The 6000-nt window shown below is 46.8% G+C and overlaps 1 non-coding gene across 1 annotated transcript; it reads left to right on the plus strand.

Annotated features, from left to right (window-relative positions):
* The first annotated feature begins 5606 nt into the window (after positions 1–5606).
* LOC116858145 lies at positions 5607–5724 on the plus strand. The gene has a single exon (XR_004380865.1). It is a non-coding gene; the product is annotated as a small nucleolar RNA SNORA32 (small nucleolar RNA).
* Positions 5725–6000: the final 276 nt, after the last annotated feature.

Raw genomic sequence — 6000 nt, forward strand, 5'->3', positions numbered from 1 at the left:
GGGCACCTGTGTGGCTTAGTGGGTTAAGCCTCTGCCTTCAGCTCAGGTCATGATCTCAGGGTCCTGGGATCGAGTCCCACATCGGGCTGTCTGCTTGGCAGGGAGCCTGCTTCCCCTCTCTCTCTGCCTGTCTCTCTGCCTACTTGTGATCATCTCTCTGTCAAATAAATAAAAATCTTTTAAAAAGTAAAAAAGTTTAAAAAGAACAAGAAACAAGGAGCCACTTCTCTGCCTGCTGCTCCCCCTGCTTGTGCCCCCCCAACTCTGACAAATGAAATCTTTTATTTATTGGGCACCTGGGTGACTCAGTCCTTAAGCATCTGCCTTCACCTCAGGTCATGATCCCGGAGTACTGGGATCAAGCCCCACATTGGACTCCCTGCTCAGTGGGAAGCCTGCTTCTCCTCCCACTCCCCCTGGTTGTGCTCCCTGTGTGTGTCAATTTTAGAAAATCTTTTAAATTTTTTTTTTTTTTTACTTGAGAGAGAAGGAGCAGTGGGGAGGGGCAGGAGAGCAGCAGACTCCCTCTGCCAAGCAGGAAGCCCAACATGGGGTTTGATCCCAGGACCCAGAGATCATGTGCTGAGCTGAAGGCAAGCGCTTAACCCACTGAGCCACCCAGGTGCCCCATAGATCTTTCTAAAAAGAATTAAAAAGGGGGAAAATAAGAACAAGAGCTAATGTTGGCTAAGCCTGTACTAATTAGAACAAAAATCTGTAAGCAGGACCCAACCTTCCATAAGGTGACATTTAGCTTCGCTCCTAACTAGCACCATTTATATAGAAAAGTTTTAGAGCCAAACTCTTCACCAGAAAGGTACAGGGAAACAGCAGAAAAGCAATCTCTGCGAAACTTAGAAGGTATGGATCTTAGCATAGTTGAAGCAGCAACATAAACACGGCCAGAGAACGTGTGTCCCACCTGGATCTACACAGTGAATCAGAATCCAGATGTTAACAAAATTCCCAAATGATTCATGTGTTCAACTTAAGACACACTGGAGGGGATCTGGCTCCACCATCTGTCTGAGGTTTGCAGAGGTCTTCCATATCAGGATGTGCATGTGCTTTTTTACTCAGGGAGACAGTAAAGAGAATAGGCCAGCCTTCTCTCAAACTCTGGGGGGGGAAAAAAAAATACACAAAAGCCCTGTCAGTCTAGATCTGACAGGTCCTCACTCCCTTAAGGGGTGGCAGTTGAACCCTAGGGTCACGGGCAGTGTGAAAGCTACAGGGTATTATTGGTGTAGCTGAGCAACACTGCCACCCTGAGGCGTGCGTGCAGAATGCTACCTGGAAGGCTTGGCTCCTGTTCTCTTCCCTTCTTTCCATACCCATCCCACTCACCCTCCTTATTAAAGTTAACCATCTAATTTGGGTCCCACTGCAGGGCAGAGAATCCAAGGATAGTCCTTAACCCAAGGATAGTCTCAGCTCCTCTCCTGCCTTTACTCCTCACACTAGTGGCTCTCAACTGTTCTGTTAGAGGAGCCCTTCTCCCTGGGGTCCCTACGTGACACACTCAGTTGGGCATCTGCATCATCAAACTGATTTTGGCTCAGGTCTCACTCTCAGGGTCATGGTCTCCATGCTCTGAGCAGGCTCAATAAGATTCCCTCTCCCTCTGCCCCTCCCCCCAAATTTGCACACTCTAAAAATAATCCCCCCCCCCCAAAAAAAGCCCTTCTCTCTGGCACTACAGCCCCAAAATTTAGGGACAAAAGCCACTGTCCAACAGCAAAAAGAGCAATATCAGCAGGGAGCACTATTTCCAGACCCAAACTCCTGCTCGTAAGTACTTTCCTCATCTATTCCTGCTTCAGTACCAGGAACTTTAAGATTGAACACCCTCCAAAAGCTTTTCGAGGGGTACCTGGGTGGCTCAGTCGTTAGGCGTCTGCCTTTGGCTCAGGTCATGATCCTGGCATCGTGCCCTGCATTGGGCTCCCTGCTTGGCAGGAAGCCTGCTTTCCCTCTCTTACTCCCCCCTGCTCATGTTCCTGCTCTCACTGTCAAATAACTAAAAAAAAAAAAAATTTTAATTTAAAAAAAGCTTTTCTAACTACTAACACCAAGAGTTTTAGGACCCAATAATTTCTACAAGCCCAGAAAGTCAAATGTGTTGGCAAGATCCACCTGACTCAACTTCTTTGGCTCTTATGTATCAGCACCATGAAGACTGCATTTCAGGGGCACCTGGGTGGCTCAGTGGGTTAAGCCTCTGCCTTCGGCTCAGGTCATGATCTCAGGGTCCTGGGATCCAGCCCTGCATCTGGCTCCCTGCTCAGTAGGGAGCCTACTTCCCTCTCTCTCTGCCTCTCCGCCTACTTGTGATCTCTGTCAAATAAAATCTTTAAAAAAGAATTCCACAGAAGTCAAACAACTTCTAATAAATTTAATAAATACGGCACCTGGGTGGCTCAGTTGGTTAACCGACTGCCCTCAGCTCAGGTCATGATCCTGGAGTCCCAGAAAGTAGAGTCCCACCATCAGGCTCTTGCTCAGCAGGGAGTCTGCTTCTCCCTCTTACCTTCCCCCTTCTCATGCTCGCTTTCTCTCTCAAATAAAGTCTTTTAAAAAATAAATTTAGTAATTCTTCCTCTAAGTCTAAAATCATTTCAAGATACTAAGTTAAAAATGAGAAGGGCACCTGAGCTGGCTCAATGAGAAGAGCATGTGACTCCTGATGCATGGGGACTCAAGCCCCTCACTGGGTGTAGAGATTGCTTAAAAATAAAATTTTAAGGGGCGCCTGGGTGACTCAGTGGATTAAAGCCTCTGCCTTCGGCTCAGGTCATGATCTCAGGGTCCTGGGATCGAGCCCCACATCAGGCTCTCTGCTCAGCAGCGAGCCTGCTTCCCCCTTTCTCTCTGCTTGCCTCTCTGCCTACTTGTGATCTCCATCAAACAAATAAAATCTTTAAATAAATAAAATAACGTAAAATTTTAAAATAATAAAGAAGGGACACCAGGGTGGTTCAGTCACTAAGGGTCTGCCTTCAACTCAGGTCATGATCCCAGGACCCTGAGATTGAGCTCCACATTAGGCTCCCTGCTCGGCAGAGAAGCCTGCTTCTCCCTCTCCCACCACCCCCCCCACCGCCCCACTTATATTTCCTCATTCTCACTATGTCAAATAAAATCTTTTTAAAAAATTAAATAAAGTAAAATAATAAAGATTAGAAGAAACAGGCCAAGTACTGAGGGCTCAAAGGAAGTTCTGGAAAAACTGGGCAGGAATGATTGCTGATGGGATCCTCCAGCTAATACTTAAGTGTAGGTTCTCTTGCATACTAGTGTGGAAACGAGATCTGGTGACAAAATCCACAGCAGATCACCAAGGAACAAAAGAGAATCCAGTGGAGTGTGAAGAAATACACAGAAATAAAGATGTATTGTCTCATGGGGTCTGGACCCTAGCCAAGAACTAAATCAAAGGAGGCAGCCAACAGACCTGCATCACACCTCTCCCCACCCACCACCAAACTCCCTCCTCTCTTAGCCTGCTGATCTCAATCCAAAATTGTTAGACACCTAGTGCTTTCAAGACAGGAGGCTGTTTTCAATACTTCAATAAGATTAATGTATTCGTTAGAAGACAAAGGACTAAAAATCTTAAAATGCTCACCCATGAGAGAAAACAGGACTAGCTACTGCTTACCCCTGGCCAGAATATTATTACAAGGCAACCCGACAAACAGAAAGGATCCAAATTCCAAAAGCCCACAGGTCTCGTATTTTTCTCACCAATGTGCTTGAGACCGGAACAAGCTACTCAGAACCAAACCAACCAACTCCCTCTGCTGGTATTTCCACCTTCATCCACTCTCCTGGAAAAGCCCCCAGACCGATTCACCCATTAGTAAGACATCTGACCCTACATCCTTTCTCTGCTCAGCAGGGGGAGGGGGGCCTGCTGGGAGGCGGGGCCTGCTTCCCGCCCCCCCCCCCCCCCCCCCCCCCCCCCGCCTCTGCCTACTTGTGATCTTGGTCTGTCAAATAAATAAACTCTTTTTTGTTAAAGAGTTTATTTATTTATTTGACAGACCAAGATCACAAGTAGGCAGAGAGGCAGGCAGAGAGAGAGGAGGAAGCAGACTCCCCGCTGAGCAGAGAGCCCCAAGCAGAGGGCCCCATGCGGGCTCTATCCCAGGACCCTGGGATCATGACCTGAGCCGAAGGCAGAGGCTTTAACCCACTGAGCCACCCAGGCGCCCCAAATAAATAAAATCTGAAAAAAGAAAAAAGCAAGGCCAATTACCAGGCGCCTGGGTGGCTCAGTCAGTTGAAGAATTTTGGCTCAGGTCCTGATCCTGAGACCATGCCCCACATCAGGCTCCCCACTCAGGGAATCTGCTGGCCTCACTCTCCCTCAGCCCCTCCTCCCACTCCTGGCTCTCCTGCTCTCAAATAAAAATCTTTAAAATTTAAAAAAAAAAAAAAAAAAAAGGCCGATCACTAAGCCCTTTCAAGGATGTTTAAATTGTAATACTAACAGTCCCAAGTCAGTAATCAAATTCACAAGGAGCTCCAACCTCCCTCACCCCCTGCGGCAGGGATCTGGGAACCACAACTGAACCCTAACACTAGAACTCTATTAGGTGAAGCAGAAACAAACTTCTCAAAGATACCATGTCATTCAAACCAATCATTTAAGCAAAGAGATCAAAGAAACAGTAAATGCGGGGCGCCTGGGTGGCTCAGTGGGTTAAAGCCTCTGCCTTCAGCTCAGGTCATGATCCCAGGGTCCTGGGATGGAGCCCACATGGGGCCCTCTGCTTGGGGCTCTCTGCTCAGCGGGGAGCTAGCTTCCCCCTCTCTTTCTGCCTGCCTCTGTGCCTACTTGTGATCTCTGTCAAATAAATTAAATCTTAAAAAAAAAAAAAAAAAGCAACAGTAAAGGCAGCCTGATCACACCAAGAAGAACCGCCACATCCTTGGCTCTAAATTAGGGCTTCTCACATGTACCAAATCCAACAGCCAAACCAAAGGATTGCTTGGAAGAACTTCACCCATTCTCAACCTACTCTTGGTTACTAACCACCCTTACTCAGTAGGGAGAGTAAAGTAACCACTACTTTTTACAAGGCAATCACTTCCCTGCCTTGTCACCAGATTTGAAGCATCCTTCTCTAGGAAACACCTTCAACACACTTGACAACTTTCAACAGAGAGGAAAGCACCTCCCAAAGAAGAGTCCCAGGAACTCCACAAACTATGCTTCTGACAGGTCAAACAAATCTTCGAAACTCAAGACTCTTAGCTGGGGGAAAAAAAAAGATTTTGGGAGTCAGGAAAGCCATATGGTAAAGCAGAGGAGAAACGTCTAAGGTTTTAACTCATTAGCCCTACCCTTTATCTCCAACACCCTCCTAAAATCTCAAAATACCGTGACTTCAGCCCTAAGTCTAGGCAGGATATGAAGCAACACAGTCTCCTAATAGCTCCCACCCAAGCCCCACCTTCAGGAAAATGGGCAGAGGAGCACTCACCTTCAACTACAAGGAGCTATCTACCTCTACCTTCCTTTCCCAGCTAACCTTATCAACTCATTCCCAACCCTCTTCCCGCAAACTTAGCAACCTCTTTAAGACCTGAGCAAATGATAGTCATCACCAAGGCTTTGAGAACGCAGTTGCTCATTTGCTGTGGACACAACCATAAAAACATCTTCCCACTAGGTTTTCTGCTACCTTGCTAGCATTCAGCCTATTGGGAACATTTTATCAACTGTTCTACTTCCACTGCCTAGGATCAGCACCGTCCAGTATAAACTTAACACAAGCCATACGTGATTTGGTAATGGTCATATTTCATATTCTCATCTGACCATACACGGCTAGTATATTGAACAGTGCATACCTAGACCTCTACTCTTGCAGGCGTCCTTTGCTAAATCCTTCTGTATTGCTAACAACCATGCAACTTGTAATATTACAGATTTAGTAGAGAGGCTGGCTTCAGTTTACATGATCGTCTCTGGAAATGGAACCTTACTTT

Source organism: Lontra canadensis, unplaced genomic scaffold, assembly GCF_010015895.1.
Source record: "Lontra canadensis isolate GAN:19392208 unplaced genomic scaffold, GSC_riverotter_1.0 scaffold132, whole genome shotgun sequence".
In the NCBI taxonomy this organism is placed as follows: Eukaryota; Metazoa; Chordata; class Mammalia; order Carnivora; family Mustelidae; genus Lontra; species Lontra canadensis.